Here is an 18,062-nt window from a genome sequence, read left to right as displayed (position 1 = left end):
CTAAGAGGTGATTTCAGTAACATTTAAATTATCTAATCTGATTCATATTTATGCCAAAGATGAACTGTATGATAAGATATATAACTGTGTGAAATAAACATGTGCACATCTATGCAGAAAGAAAGCTTCAAATATTTAAGGTGTGTTACTAGTCATTTTGGGAAGAAAAGTTGAAAATCTTATATACTTGTGGAAAAATAAGTTTCTGTGATATGTAACTTGTTATTTAGACAAAAGGTTATCTTAAGCGTGCATGTGTTTCTTTCCACACGTGCACCACACACACACACAAAAAAAAATATCACATCTGTGTAAAGTATGTAATATTTAATTTGAAAAAAACAAGTATTAAAAATGTATAGAGGATCTCAGAATGGTGACCACATGTGTGTGCAATGTTTAACATGACATTTAGAGTAAATGATAATGTGCATAAGGAATTCAAAAAGTCATTTAGAGTATAAATAAGTATATAATAAATTAAGTATAAATTAAACAAGTACATGCTTTTTCACACAGGAGAGTAACCTCATGTGTGTCAGATATGCAAGAAGTCATTTTGTGAAATGTGTACATTAACCAGGCATATGCTTATTCACACAGGAGAAAAACCTCATGTGTGTGAGATATGTAAAAAGTCATTTATAGAAAAGTGCACTTTAAACAGACATATACTTATTCACACAGAAGAGAAACCTCATGCATGTGAGGTATGCAAAAAGTCATTTAGAGAAAAGTATAAATTAAGCAGGCATATGCTTATTCACTTAGGAGAAAAGCCTCATATGTGCGAGATATGTAAAAAATTATTTAGAGAAAAGAGTGCATTAAACAAGCATATTTCTATTCACACACAAGAGAAACCTCATATGTGCGAGATATGTAAGAAGTCATTTAGAGAAATATGTATGTTAAACAAGCATTTGCTTATTCACAGAGAGAAATCTTGTGTTCGTGAAGAACGTAACATATCATTTAGACAGAAGGATGATTTAAACAAACATATGCTTGTTCATATAGGAGAGAAACCTCATATCTGTGAGGTATGTGAAAAGACATATAGTGGAAGGTATAAATTAAACAGACATATGCTTATTCACATAGGAGAAAATCCTTATGTGTGTGAAGTATGTAAGAAGTCATTTAGACAAAAGGCTGGTTTAAATGGGCATATGCTCATTCACACAGGAGAAAAACCACATTTATGTGAAATATGTAATAAGTCCTTTAGAGAAAAGGGTGATATTTTAAAGCATATGTTTACTCACACAGGAGAAAAACCTCATGTATGTAATGTGTGTAACAAATTATTTAGAAGAAAGCATAACTTGACCATACATATGCTTATTCATTCTGGAGAAAAACCCAATATATGTGAGGTATGCAACACTTCATTTAGATTTAAGAGTGTTTTACGTAAACACATGCTTGTTCACACAGGAGAGAAACCTCATGTGTGTGAGATATGTCAGAAGTCATTTAGAGAAAAGTTTTGTTTAAACAAGCATATGCTTATTCACACAGGAGAGAAACCTCATGTCTGTGAAATATGTAACAAGTCATTTAGAGAAAAGGCTGTTTTAAACAAACATATACTTATTCACACAGGAGAGAAACCTTATGCATGTGAGGTATGTAACAATTTATTTAGAGAAAAAAGTGCCTTAAGCAAACATATGCTTATTCATACAGGAGAAAAGCCTCACATATGTGAGGTATGTAAGAATTCATTCAGATACAAAGGTGCTTTAAATGAACATATGCTTATTCACACAGGAGAGAAACCTTATGTGTGTGATGTATGTAATAGTTCATTCAGATACAAAGGCGCTTTAAACAAACATATGCTTATTCACATGGGAGAAATGTCTTAGGTATGCAAGATTTATGGGAAATTGTTTGGATAAATGTGTTATTTATAAACCTGTATATGTATGGTTTGTATCTTTTGGAGAGAGGTAATTTAATGAGAACTCTCACTTATCCATTCTGAAAGGTATTATGTGTACTTTGGGAAAACTATGTATGTCGACCTCTAAGTGAAGAATGGTACATGTCATTTTAACTAAAGTCTGTTATAAGAAAGCATATACTGTTACATATAGGAAAGATTCCCAATTATATGATATATCTAGCATGTGATTTGGGTTAAATAGATTGTTGATTTTATATGGTATATTTAACAAGGCTTTATCATGAAAGATAAGCTTAAAGTAACATGTATGTTGACTGATTTAAAAGTTTTGAAACTAATTCTCCTTTACAGAATTGGATGATAAAGAGTCCTGTATTTTCCTTGTGTATTAAATTTATGTTCTAAACAATGACTTACACATTTAGCAGCGATTTTTTTAAATAACATCGAAATATAAAATAGCGAGTTTTCTGACTTGCTGTTTAGCAACTGGACGTGGTGTTTATTATATCCTCATCTAATGAGCTCTTCAGGAATCACATATCAGTGAATCTAGGTTTTGTGATGTATTTTCTAATATTAACAAACCAATTTGTGACAGCATTTTCAATAGCAAAGATGCTATATTCAGTCACTCATTGTCTTGTAGTTAAACTACCGATTCTTAATCAGGTCTGGTTCTTCCTGGCTTTATCATTTCAGTGATATAGAATGAATTGTCTTTTCACTGAAATAGTGTAGCATTGCATGCTAAATGTTTTATTAACCCTGTATATACTCTAATGTTTCAAGTGCTGTGTGTTAATATAGCTCTTTCCATGTTTAATCCTTAACATGTTAGATGCTGTCCATGAGAACTGTTTCATTTGTTAATCTCCTGATAACTTTAAAAATGAATTACCTCTCACTCCATGCCATCTATCTAATCTATTTACAGACTTATTACTGCAATTCTGCTTGCAGTGAATGTGTATTATGAGATTTTGATGGTTGATCTTTACATTATGGTAACTTGGCGTTTTTTTGGCGAAAATTTGGCGACCAACTCTCCTACAGCAACCCTCTATTTTTTTTTCCCGCCGCCATTTTGTCTTCACGAAGTAAAGACATGTTTCTTTTCTTTTTATCTACTGAACACTTCTTCCAACAATCTACTAGCCGAATTACACTTATGCTAGAAATTTTATCTAACAAAACTGCTTAATCATGACAAATATTCACTGCAAAATTGGGAAAAAGTGCACAATACCATACTCCTTACGCGTTTTTCAAAATAACACATACACATAAACCATGTACACGCCGACTTATTTTTACTTAAATAAACATCCCAGAATTGCACAAAAATGGCATTGCGCACACTCTTCACTATATCCATGTACACTGCTTTTTTCTCATAAATTAGAAAAATTTCACGAAAATACATGACAATTTTTTCAATCTTTAAACCCGGTAAAAAGAACATATATGAAATTACCTGATCGCGAAAAAGTATTTACCCTTTCCAAATATGAACATTTCCACATATAAATTAAATAAAATATCCAAAAACTATTACCTCTAAATCATCTATTACATTATACACGTCACCAACGAATTCATACCGCAAGTATTACAAATACTTAGTATCAGATATTTAAATTATTTCCATGCACGTTTACTTCAACTTAAACGTGTACCAAATTCCTACAAACATAAAATTCACAAAATAACTATCATTTAATTAAAATATCACTAAACCATGTACACGCCGACTTATTTTTACTTAAAAAAACATCCCAGAATTGCACAAAAATGGCATTGCGCACACTCTTCACTATATCCATGTACACTGCTTTTTTCTCATAAATTAGAAAAATTTCACGAAAATACATGACAATTTTCTCAATCTTTAAACCCGGTAAAAAGAACATATATGAAATTACCTGATCGCTAAAAAGTATTTACCCTTTCCAAATATGAACATTTCCACATATAAAATAAATAAAATATCCAAAAACTTTTACCTCTAAATCATCTATTACATTATAAATTATTTTACAGACTTATTACTGCAATTCTGCTTGTGGTGAATGTGTATTATGAGATTTTGATATTTGAATAACCTTTCATTGGATGCAGTCTGTCATGTTAAATATTAAGGAGCATCTGCACAATGAAAACTCTAAAATGACATATGTTACAGTGAGAAAGACTCCAGTGAAACTATATTGAGATATTTAAATGAAGTGTAGATGTATGTTTAAGAAATATGGAATCAAAGGATAAAACTATATTTAAGGGTGCCCCTTGGCGAAAATTGCCGATAGGCCAGCAAGGCACAGTTTCAAGATGGCCACTACACAAAACCAAAATAACAAGTCAAAGAATTGAAGAAACTCGGTGTTCATGTACACATCGATCTATTTTCACTTAAAAACATCAGAGAATTGCACAAACTTGGCAATGCACACTGACTGGACTTTGTCTATGCACACATTGATCTATTTTCAATTAAAAATCAAAGGAGCACCCAATTCTGCTCTGTAGCCAAACAAAAAATATATAATCTCGATAGACTGCATTTTAAATCAAACAATGAAGTAACATAAAAAATTAAATACATCTTATCGCATCTACACGCTACACAAAGCAAATATCTACTTAACGTTATTTAGATATTTCTGTATCTTCAGTCTGTGACACACAAAATTTCATCATCAAACAGCATCCAAAAACTTTCTTCAAACCATGTTCCCTTTCTAATGGAACACTTTATATCGTGAGCACTTGAACCTTTCTTGCAACAAACCCATTCAAAGCCATCTGAATGATCTTTACATTCGACCTTACGCATTTCCTTTGTACAAACAAGATACTTATAATTCTGTTGAATTATATCCAACAAAGTTTCTCTTCTGTTTTCAGCCACTTAAAAAATAACACCTCCTGCTCTCTCCTTCTATACCACCAAACACCCAGTTTACCACCAGCAGCCATTTTACAAGGCAGAGCACACAGTACGCAACATACTTCCTAACTGTCTTCCAATGCAGAAATAAGCCCTTACAAATATTTTCCCGCCAGTCAAATTCACCACAATCATGCAACCAATCATGTCATAATAGGGTTTCCGTTACTTTTAACTATTTAGGTTATCATAGATAATACAGCAACTTAATGATAAATGAAAGAACAAGTTGGCGATAATCAAGGGGCACCCTAAAATCTAGGCTAACCAATCAAAGTGTTTCAGAGGATGGATTTATTGTATCTAAAAAGAAGGTATTGGCAAAAGAGAAACAAAAGTATTCATGGAATGTGTGTTTGATGAATATAAATATTTATGTGAAAAATACTACCAAAGGAAAAATTAATCATGTGCAAGTGCAAGGAAATAAAAATAATCTTAAAAGAGATATTTTTTAAAGGAAGGATTTGAAAAAAGTGTAGAACTATTTTCTCTGTAACAGCATTACATTGTGTATCAGTAGAAGCCAAATTAACATCCATATTGGTCCAAGGAATATGGAATAGCAATTGCCTAGTGTTTGCTTGCTTTATGATTCTGAGTAATTCATATTTTTCAGAAAACGTGACACCAGTAGATGAAGATTTAAATTTTGAAATATACTTAATCTTCCCTTTTGTCTTTCTTATTCTCCTTTACACAATTTTTTTTGGGAGGGGGCATAGGATAAGGTAATTCCTCTATTTACAATTAAAAAAAAATAACTTACCAGCAGTGCTGTAAACTCAAATCCAATATCTGTATACAACTCTATAAAGATTTAGAACATACTGCTGTTTCTGCTTTTTACTATTTTGATATTTGATGTTTTCTTTTCACCGTGGCTTTTGCAAGAGAAAATGGGGTTGATCTTTACAATATGGTAACTGGTAGTTTGGCGACATTTTGGAGGCGATAAAGGTTACTACCTGGGACTTTGGTAATAATGTGAGCAGTACTCAGTTCCGATTACGCATTATTTTGTGTGGGGGAAATGAGAGATCATGGGATATGTCATGTGATATTAATGGACGAATTACGGTTCTTTAATCGGAAAAGGGGGGAATTTGGACAAGTATCTGTGGATGTATATTATTTTGTATTAAGCTTCATTGTGTGTTGTGTGAAGTAGGGTTGAATAATTTTGGGATTGTATGGCGCTGTCTAAAGTGAATTGTAGATGTGATAAAGAGAATTTTTTTTTTATCAAATTCGGAAAAAAAATCGTTCAGTAATTTTATTGAATCCATAATAAAAGTGTATGCACCATGTAAGGAAGATTCGGAAGAAGATTAGGTTAGTTAGACTTTGTTAAGAATGTGAGTAGTATTCAGTTCTGATTACGCATTATTTTGTGTGAGGGAAATGAGAGATCATGGGATATGTTATGTGATATTAATGGACGAATTACTGTTCTTTAATCGGGAAAAAATCTGGCAATTTTGTATTTGGCTTTATTCTGTGTTGTGTGAAATAGTGTTTGTGAATTTTTTTATCCAATGGCCGTAACTAAAGTGAATTCGAAATGGGTATTTAGTGGTATTGAAAAGGATAGTAATAAATGTTTTTTAAGGTTGTGCGAGAGAGAAATAAAGATGTTTTATTATGTTATTTATTTTACCTGGTATCTTGCTTTGAAAGATAAGTATGATTTTAAAGATTCTGAAACAGAAGTAAGAAAAGTGTATCCGCCACGTAATCAAGATTCTGAAGAAGATTAGGTAAGTTTGTATTTTTAATTATTTGAGGATATTATTTTTATGCATTGTTGGTGGAAAGGAATTTGGTATTATTGGGAAAATTGTTATTAGCAATGATTTAGTTTAAAGTAATTAGGATTGTAAGGTAATTTTTATTAATTTAATGTATGTGCTCATTTATATTTTAAGTAGTGTTTTTGAATTTAATTATATTTTAATGAAATGATAGTTATTTTGTGAATTTTATGTTTGTAGGAATTTGGTATACGTTTTAGTTGAAGTAAACGTGCATGGAAATAATTTAAATATCTGACCCTAAGTATTTGTAATGGTTGCGGTATGAATTCGTTGGTGACGTGTATAATGTAATAGATGATTTAGAGGTAAACGTTTTTGGATATTTTATTAATTTTATATGTGGAAATGTTCATTACTTTTTCGCGATCAGGTAATTTCATATATGTTCTTTTTACCGGGTTTAAAGATTGAGAAAATTGTCATGTATTTTCGTGAAATTTTTGTAATTTATGAGAAAAAAGCAGTGTACATGGATATAGTGAAGAGTGTGCGCAATGCCATTTTTGTGCAATTCTGGGATGTTTTTTTAAGTAAAAATAAGTCGACGTGTACATGGTTTAGTGATATTTTAATTAAATGATAGTTATTTTGTGAATTTTATGTTTGTAGGAATTTGGTATACGTTTAAGTTGAAATAAACGTGCATGGAAATAATTTAAATATTTGATACTAAGTACTTGTAATACTTGCGGTATGAATTCGTTGGTGACGTGTATAATGTAATAGATGATTTAGAGGTAAAAGTTTTTGGATATTTTATTTAATTTATATGTGGAAATGTTCATATTTGTAAAGGGTAAATACTTTTTCGCGATCAGGTAATTTCATATATGTTCTTTTTACCGGGTTTAAAGATTGAGAAAATTGTCATGTATTTTCGTGAAATTTTTCTAATTTATGAGAAAAAAGCAGTGTACATGGATATAGTGAAGAGTGTGCGCAATGCCATTTTTGTGCAATTCTGGGATGTTTTTTTAAGTAAAAATAAGTCGGCGTGTGCATGGTTTATGTGTATGTGTTATTTTGAAAAACGCGTAAGGAGTATGGTATTGTGCACTTTTTCCCAATTTTGCAGTGAATATTTGTCATGATTAAGCAGTTTTGTTTGATAAAATTTCTAGCATAAGTTTAATTCGGCTAGTAGATTGTTGGAAGAAGTGTTCAGTAGATAAGAAGAAAAGAAACATGTCTTTACTTCGTGAAGACAAAATGGCGGCGGGGAAAAAAAATAGAGGGTTGCTGTAGGAGTGTCGGTTGCCAAATTTTCGCCAAAAAATCGCCAAGTTACGATAATGTAAAGATCAACCGAAAATGGCTGCAATTTGAGTTTAAGAAAGTGCAATTTGTTGCTGATTTTTTTTAAAACTGCTATGAAAATGAAGCTGACTAAACGGTGTAAACTGTCAATTGGGGAAAAATTTGATATCTATGCAACACATTTTAATTAAGTATATGCACAAAAATAATTTAATGTTAATTGTATTTTCTTTTAATATAGTTTTTCAAGCAGTTTGTTTAAAAAAAACAATGTGTATGAACATGTTCAATAATTCATTTTTAACAGACTTTGAGTTGGCCATAGTACAATAAGTTAATACATTTAGTTATCACAATAGTTACACTGCTGAGAAGTTAATACAATAGTTATCACTGCTGAGAAGCTACCTAGGCATGCATTTCCCTGAATAAAGCATTATTAGGTGATGGTGAAACCTACTCATCTTTTTTCTGTTTAACCATTTCAGTGATCTCCATACGTATTCTACTTTTCAGCTGTAGCAATTTTCTTCCATGAATGCAGATATTAAATAGCAAGCATGTTAAATGCAACTGAATTCTGGTAATCTGTATTCCATTTCCAGATGTAAACAAACAATTCAGGTTAGAGTTGACTTTAGGGTACTCCTTCTATTATAGCGAAGTTGTTTTCATTTATCACCAAGTTGTTTCATTTATTGCCAAGTTGTTTCATTTATGGTAATCTGAGTAGTTGAATGTTATGGAAACCCTATTCTGATGTAATCGTTTGCGTTATTCTGAGAAATTGTGAATCATGGGGTGTTTTGTAAGGTCTTTTGTGATGTGTGTGTTTAGGAAATACATTACTTGTTTCATTGTTTAGACGGTAGAATGGCTGAATGTAGTAAGATTAAGTTGAAGTTTCTGTATGATTTGGAACGAAAGGGGAAAAGGGCATTAATTGACTGGTATTTAAATGAAAGTTTACTTAAGCCATTTTTCGGAGAGTCCGGAACACATAGTATGTTTTTGACTCTTATTTTTGTGAATTTATGCCGCCGATATACGGATTCTAGTTCAGATAATTTTAGGAAGTTTTTGAATGCTATTGAGGAATTTTGTGTGCCACAGAGGAAAGTAGATATTTGCTTTGTGTAATGCTTAAATGCATAATGTTAATGCATAATCCTTTTTTATGTTATTTTATTGTTTAGTTTAAAATGTAGTTTGAGATTATGTATTTTGGGTAGAGAAGACTTTAAGGTACCCCTTGTATTATGGCGAAGTTGTTGTTTGATTTGTCGCCAAGTTGTTGTTTCATTTATGGTAGCCTGAGTAGTTGAATGTTATGGAACCCTATTGTGACGTAATCGGGTGCATGATTCTGGGAAATTTTGAATCATGAGATGTTTTGTAAGTGTTTTTGTGTTGTGTGTTAAAACTGTTTAGAAGGATTTGTAGGAAGAAAGGTTCAGATGGTCACTATGTGAAGCATTCGATCAGAAAGAGTACCTGGTTTGAAAAGTCATTTGAGTATGATTGATATTTTGATTTTTACGTGGCTCTGGGTGTACGAAGCGAATTCGAAAATCATGGTAAGTGAATATTTGCTCTTGGTAGTGCTTAAATGTATAACATGTTTTTCCTTTTTTATGTTATTTTATTGTTTGGTTTAAAATGTATTTTATTGAGATTATGAATTTTTTGTTTGCCTATATTGTAGGCTTTGATGCTCCTTTGACTTTTTAAGTGAAAATATATCGATGTGTACATGGACAAAGTAAAGGGAGTGGGCAATGCCAGTTTGTGCAATTCTGGGATATTTTTTTTAAGTGAAAATAGGACGACATGTACATAGATAAAGTTAAAAGAGTGCGCAATGCCATTTTTGTGATATTCGGGGATTTTTTTAAAGTGAAAATGGGTCGACGTGTACATGGATAAAGTCAAAGGAGTGCGCAATGCCATTTTTGTGCAATTCGGGTTTTTTTTTTTTTAAGGGAAAATAAGTCGATGTGTACATGGATACCGAGTTTGTGCAATTATTTGTCTTGTTATTTTGGCTTTGTGTAGCGGTGATTTTTGGCGCAAAAATCGCCACTTCGCAAGCCAAAATAACGAGTCAAAGCATTGCACAAAATCGGTATCCATGTACCGCCAAAAATCGCCAAGTTTCGCCAAGGGGTACCCTAAACTATACTTTTACATGTATTTTTTGTTTGCCTCTACTTAGAATTGGGTGCTCCTTTGATTTTTTAAGGGAAAATATATCAGTGTACATGGACAAACTCAAGGGAGTTCACAAAGCATAGTTTGTGCAATTCTCTGATTTTTTTAAGTGAAAATAGGTTGATGTGTACATGGATAAAATCAAGATCGCAGCTATACAAGCCAAAATAACAAGTCAAAGACTTGCACTAATTCAGTATCCATATGCCAAGTTTCGTGAAGTGTATCCTAAAATATACTTTTACCACAATTAAATTTTTAGAAAATTCAGCATGCTAAGTTCTGTGTTAATTTTTTCTGATATGAAAATATAAATTGAAATACGCTATATTTTCGTGATGTACATATATTGCTTAATGAAATTATTTAAAATTTTTTGCATCATGAATTTGCAAATTTTTTATTGTAAATCATAACTTTTGAGAGGGTATGTTGTCTTTCGATATTAATTTCGAGTTTATGTAGTTAGCAAGTGTAAATAATTTATTCACACTATTTCAGATACTGAGTATCAAATGGAATATTTAAAAATGAAAATTTTAATCAGCTGAAGAAAACCATGTGCACACAAATCACCATTTGTTTCTTCTCAGGGCAGTTAGAAAAGGGAAGTATCTTAGGTTTTTAATACCACGTGTAACATTTTTGGTCTAAATTTTGCTAAAAGTTTAAATAGTAAACATTTGTTTAAAACAATACTTTGCTCTTTTCTAATTACGCAGTTGCATTTTCCAATATTTGTGCTTAGTGTGTTTATATCCTTTCGATGTATTTTAAAAAAATTCGATCTGTTAAGATATCTGAAAAGGAATAAATTTCGAAGTTCAGTTTAAGACCATTCACAATTTAACAAAAATTTTTTTTGGAGGGGGGGTTGATAATTTTAAAAACAGTTTCTCTGATGGCACGTTGCACATTTTGGACCAAATGTTCACCACTATTTAAGAGTTAACTCAGACTTCTTTCATGAATTTGCTATATAGCCATAGAGATGTCTTTTTTACTTATCTTGTTCAGTGTATTATGTACTTCTGTAGTGGCCCAGTTATTGCATGAGAAATAATTATTTTTTATTTCATATATTTGTTCATGTGTTTAATTATTTTATAAAATTAACTTTAATATTTTGTTAATATTCATATTTCTTTTATGCTAAATGGCAATAAGTAGTTCATATTTATATTTAAATTTCTTTATGCTGAATGGCAACTAGTTCTAGTTCTGATTCATGATTGCTAGGTTTTTGTTTCAAAACGTTGCATGTAGCATCGTATTTCGATAGCTGGAAAATAAAATGCAATAAACTTAGCTATTTGTTTATAATTCATGCTGTTCCTAATCATAAATTAATTTTAAACATTAGTAGCCAAGGCTGCATCGTAGTGACCCTGATTAATTTTCGAAATGTCAACAAATGACTCTTCTGAAACTGCTACGAAAGATACGATGCAGTCACCGGAGCTTCATAAGGTGAGTGTAAAAATACCTCCTTTTTGGACTGATAAACCGGAAATATTGTTTTTTTCAAGTTGAAGCTCAGTTCAGAATTAGTAATATCGTTTCAGAAGAAACGAAATTTAATTTAGTTTCACAGCTTGAACCTAAGTTCGTCGAACATATTTGTGACATTGTAACGAATTATAGTGCCACAAAATATTCGGATGCTAAAATTAGGTTATTACATTTATTCAAAGATAGTGAAATTGTACGAATTAAACGTTTGATTATTGGTATCGAACTTGGAGACATGAAACCAAGCCAACCTTTTGCAGAAGTTGAGATCAGTTGCTACTACAGATGTGTCTGAAAATCTAATCAAAACTTTATGGCGACTCAATCAAAAATATATTATTAGTTAGTGATGAAGATGTAACCAAGTTAGTGTCTATGGCAGATAAAATTAGTGATGTGAGTCGGAAACCAGAAGTATTTAATGCTAATGCTTCTTCCGTTCCCGCCAATGATTTGTTGCAAAGAATTACCTCTCTTTAACACAAAATTGATCACATAACCATTCGCTCAAGACGCAGGGACTCGGATTTACATAATTCACGTTCACGATCTCGAAGCCGATTTCGTAAATGATATGACCCTATTGGCAAATTTTGTTTCTATCACTTTCGATTTGGAGCAAAATGTATTCCAGAGACATGCCAGCCTCCGTGTGCTTGGGTAAAAAACGATTCCAAAAACCAGGAAAACTTGAATCTGCAGTAGGTTCAGCGACAAACGCTGCTGCAGAAAATATGAAGGATTGTCGCAAATTTCGTTTATTCGTTCGTGACCGAAGATCAAATTTTCACTTTCTTATTGATAACGGAGCTGACGTAAGCATAATTCCTGCTACTTCACAGAATAAATGTAAAACTGAATACAAACTGTATGCAGCTAATGGCACAGATATTTCCACTTATGGAATAAAAACGCTAACTCTTGATTTGGGATTACGTCTTGATTTTCAGTTTCCATTCATAAATGCTGATGTCACAAAAGGTATTTTAGGAGCTGACTTTCTTCACAAATATAAATTGCTTTTCGATGTAAATAAGAAAAAATTGATGGCGTAACACAGCTTTGTGTCCAGTGTGATGTCGCTGCTATTTCCACTGATTACGCAGTAACCACATTAAATAAATCCATAAAAATTTTCGATTTACTGTCGAAATATCCCGAAATTTCTAAACCTAACCTTTTTCCTACATAAATTAAACATGGTGTTACACATTTTATTACGACTGATGGTCAACCCGTTTATTCAAAGGCACGACAGCTCGATCCAAAACGCTTAGCTATAGCTAAAGAGGAATTTAAATTTATGCTTGACAATGGAATAATTCGTCCATCAAACTCCCAGTGGGCGAGCCCCTTGCACCTTGTTACGAAAAAGGATGGTTCATATCGTCCTTGCGGAGACTACCGACGATTGAATGCGCAGACGATACCTGATCGATACCCAATTCCTCTCATTGAAGATTTTAATCATATTTTAAGAGGTACAAATATTTTTTCTAAAATTGATTTATTCAAAGCTTATTTTCAAATTCCCATTGCAGAAGAAGACAAATGTAAAACGGCCATCATCATTCCTTTCGGTTTATACGAATTTAATGTAATGAGTTTCGGTTTAAAAAATGCTCCTGCAACGTTCCAAAGATTTATTCACGAAGTCTTTAGAGGATTAGAATTTGTTTTTCCCTATTTAGACGATATACTCATTGCATCCAGTACCCATGAAGAACACGAAAATCACTTTAAATTAGTTTTCGAAAGATTACGTACGTTTGGGTTAAGAATTAATGTTTCAAAATCTGTATTTGCTGTTCCACAAATCGAGTTTCTAGGCTACCTAATTACACCTAAGGGTTCCCGTCCTTTGCCAGAAAGAGTTCAAGCTTTTACTAACTACAAACGACCAGAAACAATTCATGAACTTAGAACTTTTCTTGGAATGCTTAACTTTTATCGTTGTTATGTAAAGGATGCAGCGAAGAATCAAGCATTGTTACATGCATATCTTAAGGGAGCTAAAAAGAAGAACAAACGTAAAATCGAATGGACTGAAGAAGCTGAAAAACAGTTTGAAACGTGCAAGAATGACCTGGTGAACACGGCACTGTTGTCTTTTCCCAATTCTGAACTACCTCTGGCATTATTTACAGATGCTTCAGATACGGCGATTGGCTCATTGTTGCAACAATATGAAAACTCCTCGTGGAAGCCAATAGCATTTTTTTCTAAAAAATTAAGTGATACTCAGCAAAAATATAGCACCTATGATAGAGAACTATTAAGCATATATCTTTCAGTTAGACACTTTAAGCATTATCTAGAAGGAAGAGTATTTACAATTTATACAGATCACAAGCCCTTAATATTCGCCTTTCGTCAAAAACTTGACAAAGCAGCACCTAGACAGGCTCGCCAACTTCAATACATCTCCCAGTTTTCGACTGATATCAAATATGTAAAAGGTGAGAATAATATTGTGGTGGATACATTATCTAGAGTTAATGAAATTTTATCGATAGATTATGATAAAATAGCTGATGAACAAACTCAAGATGAAGAACTGAAGAGTTTGCAAACCACTACTTCCTTGAATTTAAAGCAATGTTCTCTACCTTCGGGAAAATATTTGTGGTGTGATACATCAACTAAACATATTCGACTGTATATTCCTCAGGCTTTCAGAAAACACGTCTTTCAACGAATTCATGGTTAAATTAATGGTGAATCGACTATGAAATTAATAACATCCAAATTCATTTGGCCTAACATAAAAAAAGATGTACAGTTGTGGACAAGAACCTGCATTCCTTGCCAATTTCATAAAATCAGTCGGCATACCAAAACAAAATTAGGTGAGTTTGAAGTACCACCAGGAAGATTTTCTGTCATCCATATTGATCTCATAGGACCACTTCCACCACCATCTAAAGGGAATATTTATTGTCTTACTTGCATAGATAGATTTTCGAATTGGATGGAAGCAATTCCTTTAGAAAATATTTCAGCTGAGAATGTCGCAAGAGCCTTTTATAGCAACTGGATTGCGCGTTTCGGAACGCCAAGTAAACTTATTAGTGATCGTGTATCCCAATTTAAAAGTGATACATTACGAGCTTTGTCCAAAATCTGTGGCATCAATTTACAACACACTACTGCCTACCACCCCTCGCGTAATGGCAAAGTTAAGCGCCTTCATCGAACATTAAAAACATCATTAAAAGCCCACAACAACACATCTTGGACGGAAACATTACCAACAGTACTTTGGGGTTTGCGTACTGCTATTCAAGAACATACAAATCATTCTATTGCGCAAGTAGTTTATGGCCAGAGTCTCAGACTTCCTGTAGAGTTTTTTCAGCGAACCAAATATCCAGACTGCATCGGAGACTTTTGCTAATAAACTCCAGAAACAGATGGAAGATGTTGGACCGAGACTAATTCGTAAAAATTCATCTGAACGGGTATTTGTACATAAAGACTTAACAAATTGTTCTCATGTGTTTCAGCGAATAGATCGGGTAAAAAAAACCTCTGGAACCTCCTTATGAAGGAACATTTCTTGTTATTGATCGCAAGGACAAATATTTTACTATTAGCATAAAAGGAAAACATGTTAATGTATCCCTGGATCGCTTGAAACCAGCATATATTTTAGCTGAGGAAAATTCCCACTTGATACAACCTGACTACAATGACTTGCAGAGACCGATCTCAAATTCCGATGTGAATCAAAACCATTCTCGCAGAGGCAGAACTATACGTTTAACCTGTTAGATTCAAGGACTGACTAAATTATTTTGATAGTGGTTAACACTGCAATACTAGTTACTACCTATTTCTCCATCTTTGTAACGTAACTTAGTTACTAGTGGGGGAGTAGTGTACTGGCCCAGTTATTGCATATATTTGTTCATGTGTTTAATTATTTTATAAAATTAACTTTAATATTTTGTTAATATTCATATTTATATTTCTTTTATGCTGAATGGCAATAAGTAGTTCATATTTATATTTAAATTTCTTTATGCTGAATGGCAATAAGTAGTTCATATTTATATTTAAATTTCTTTATGCTGAATGGCAACTAGTTCTAGTTCTGATTCATGATTGCTAGGTTTTAGCTTCAAAATGTTGCTTGTAGCGTCGTATTTAGATAGCTGGAAAATAAAATGCATTAAACTTAGCTATTTGTTTATAATTCATGCTGTTCCTAATCATAAATTAATTTTAAACATTAGTAGCCAAGGCTACACTTCCTTTCACCGCAATAAAATCTTTGAGGCTGTACCACTCCCAGTCCCCAACCTCAAATATTTAAAAACATTAATGTGTTATCTTTACAAAAGCCAGTATGTGGATTGCATAACTAATAAACAAGGAAATCAGGAATTTCAGATATATGACACATGCAGATTCAGTTTAAGGCCATTTTCAGCTGCTTTTAATTATATTTCTTTCATTTATTTTCTTTCATTCACATTCTTTTAGCGATTTTTATAAATAGAAGTCTCATAAATGGCCCTTTACTTTTTCCTTACTCTGTGCATCAAGAATTCACATGATCATTTAAAAGGGAACTCAGAAATCAATCATGGGTTTAGTGTATAGTCATAAAAATGCATTCCTTACTCATCTTAGTAAATGTATTATATAATTATACTCACTGCGATAAAACATTTGAGGCTCTACAACTCCCATTTCGCAACCTCATATATTTTATGAATACAAAGTACAAGATTGAGAATCATCAGGACTTCGGCAGTTTCCAATTTCGGAAATTTTCAGATTATTAACTTAAATGTAAAGATGACAATTATAAAAATAAAAATATGAAATATATGTTTATGTAATAACAAAGCATTTATGTCATTCAAGGCATGAAGTTAACAAAAACAAAACAAAACAACAAAAAAAAACCCTTAATGTTTATTTGTTTGTTTTCAATGTATGTTTTTGTGCTAATACCTTTGTACGTTCCGTTGTTTAAAAATAGTGGACTGTAAATTAACTTGATGTTACTTCAGTATAGAACCCAAAAAACCTCAGACTCCTAACGTTGACCGAAACTTCTTTATTGACTTTCAAATAGTAAGTTAGGCGAAGAGGAACGGCGAAGACCACACAAACTCCGACTTCAGTGGCGGCTTACCAACACAAACTCAGAAGAACCTCCGCTTAGTTGAAAGTCCAGTAATTCACAGCAACCTCAAAGCTCTAAACGCGAGCTTTAAAAACCTAACAAATTTGCGTCTGCGCCGTTCCTCGGTACAAAGAAAGAAATACAATTTGCATAACATCGAACATACCCCCAGCCTTGAAGTCCCAAGGGGGTTCAAACAATAAATTTAAACTGTTGAACTGCATAAACCTGAAAAAAAAATTAAAGTCTCTAAATCAAGAATTAAATGGCAAAGCGCATAGCTTTGCTATAGGTCGTTTTATTTCACCATTAGACGTGCGTAAACTCACCACTCGAACTTTCTCATCCAGACCGGGATGCACTTTAATAATTCTACCTAATTTCCAACGTAGCGGAGGTAGATTTTCGTTCTTAATAAGAACCATATCACCAATCTTCAGGTCTTGTTGTACCTTGCACCACTTGGGCCTCTGCTGCAATCTAGATAAATACTCACTGCTCCAACGATTCCAGAAATGTTGAAATAACCTTTGCACGTTCCTCCAACGGTCACTGCAGCTCATGGTTTCTTAAATTTGGTTAGATTCTGGAATAGCGTTTAAAGCCGCTCCGGTTAAAAAGTGTCCTGGTGTTATCGCCTCCAAGTCGCTACAATCACTTGAAGCTGGTACTAAAGGCCTAGAATTAAGACAGGATTCAATTTGGGTTATTAATGTCAAAAATTCCTCGTATGTTAAAATAAGTGTTCCTAAACATCTTTTTAAGTGGTGTTTCATAGACTTGATACCCGCTTCCCAAAGCCCTCCAAAATGAGGGGCAGAGGGAGGATTAAACAACCATTTAATATTTTCTGAAGAAATATAACCCTGTAGCTGTTCATCACGTTGAACAATAGAAAAGGCTTTCCTTAATTCTTTATTAGCTCCTATAAAATTCGTTGCACAATCACTGAATTTCACACGGTTTGCCTCTACGAGCTATAAACCGCTTAAGTGTCGCGAGGAATGATTTTGTTGAAAGATCTCCAACTAATTCTAAGTGTATTGCTCTTGTAGTAAAACAAATAAATAGACATACGTAACACTTAAAGATTTTGACTCCTCTACCAGGACGATATTTAACGTTAAATGGTCCTGCTAAATCAATCCCTACACGAGAAAAAGCTCTACTTTGAGTAACTCTTGAAGCGGGTAAATCTGCCATTAGCTGAGTTGCAGTTTGCACTCTAACTCTACGGCAGATAACACATTGTTTTATACA

Source organism: Stegodyphus dumicola, chromosome 1 (assembly GCF_044657685.1).
Source record: "Stegodyphus dumicola isolate Sdum_Otavi_A_Nest chromosome 1, ASM4465768v1".
NCBI lineage: Eukaryota > Metazoa > Arthropoda > Arachnida > Araneae > Eresidae > Stegodyphus > Stegodyphus dumicola.
This window is presented reverse-complemented; position numbering follows the sequence as displayed.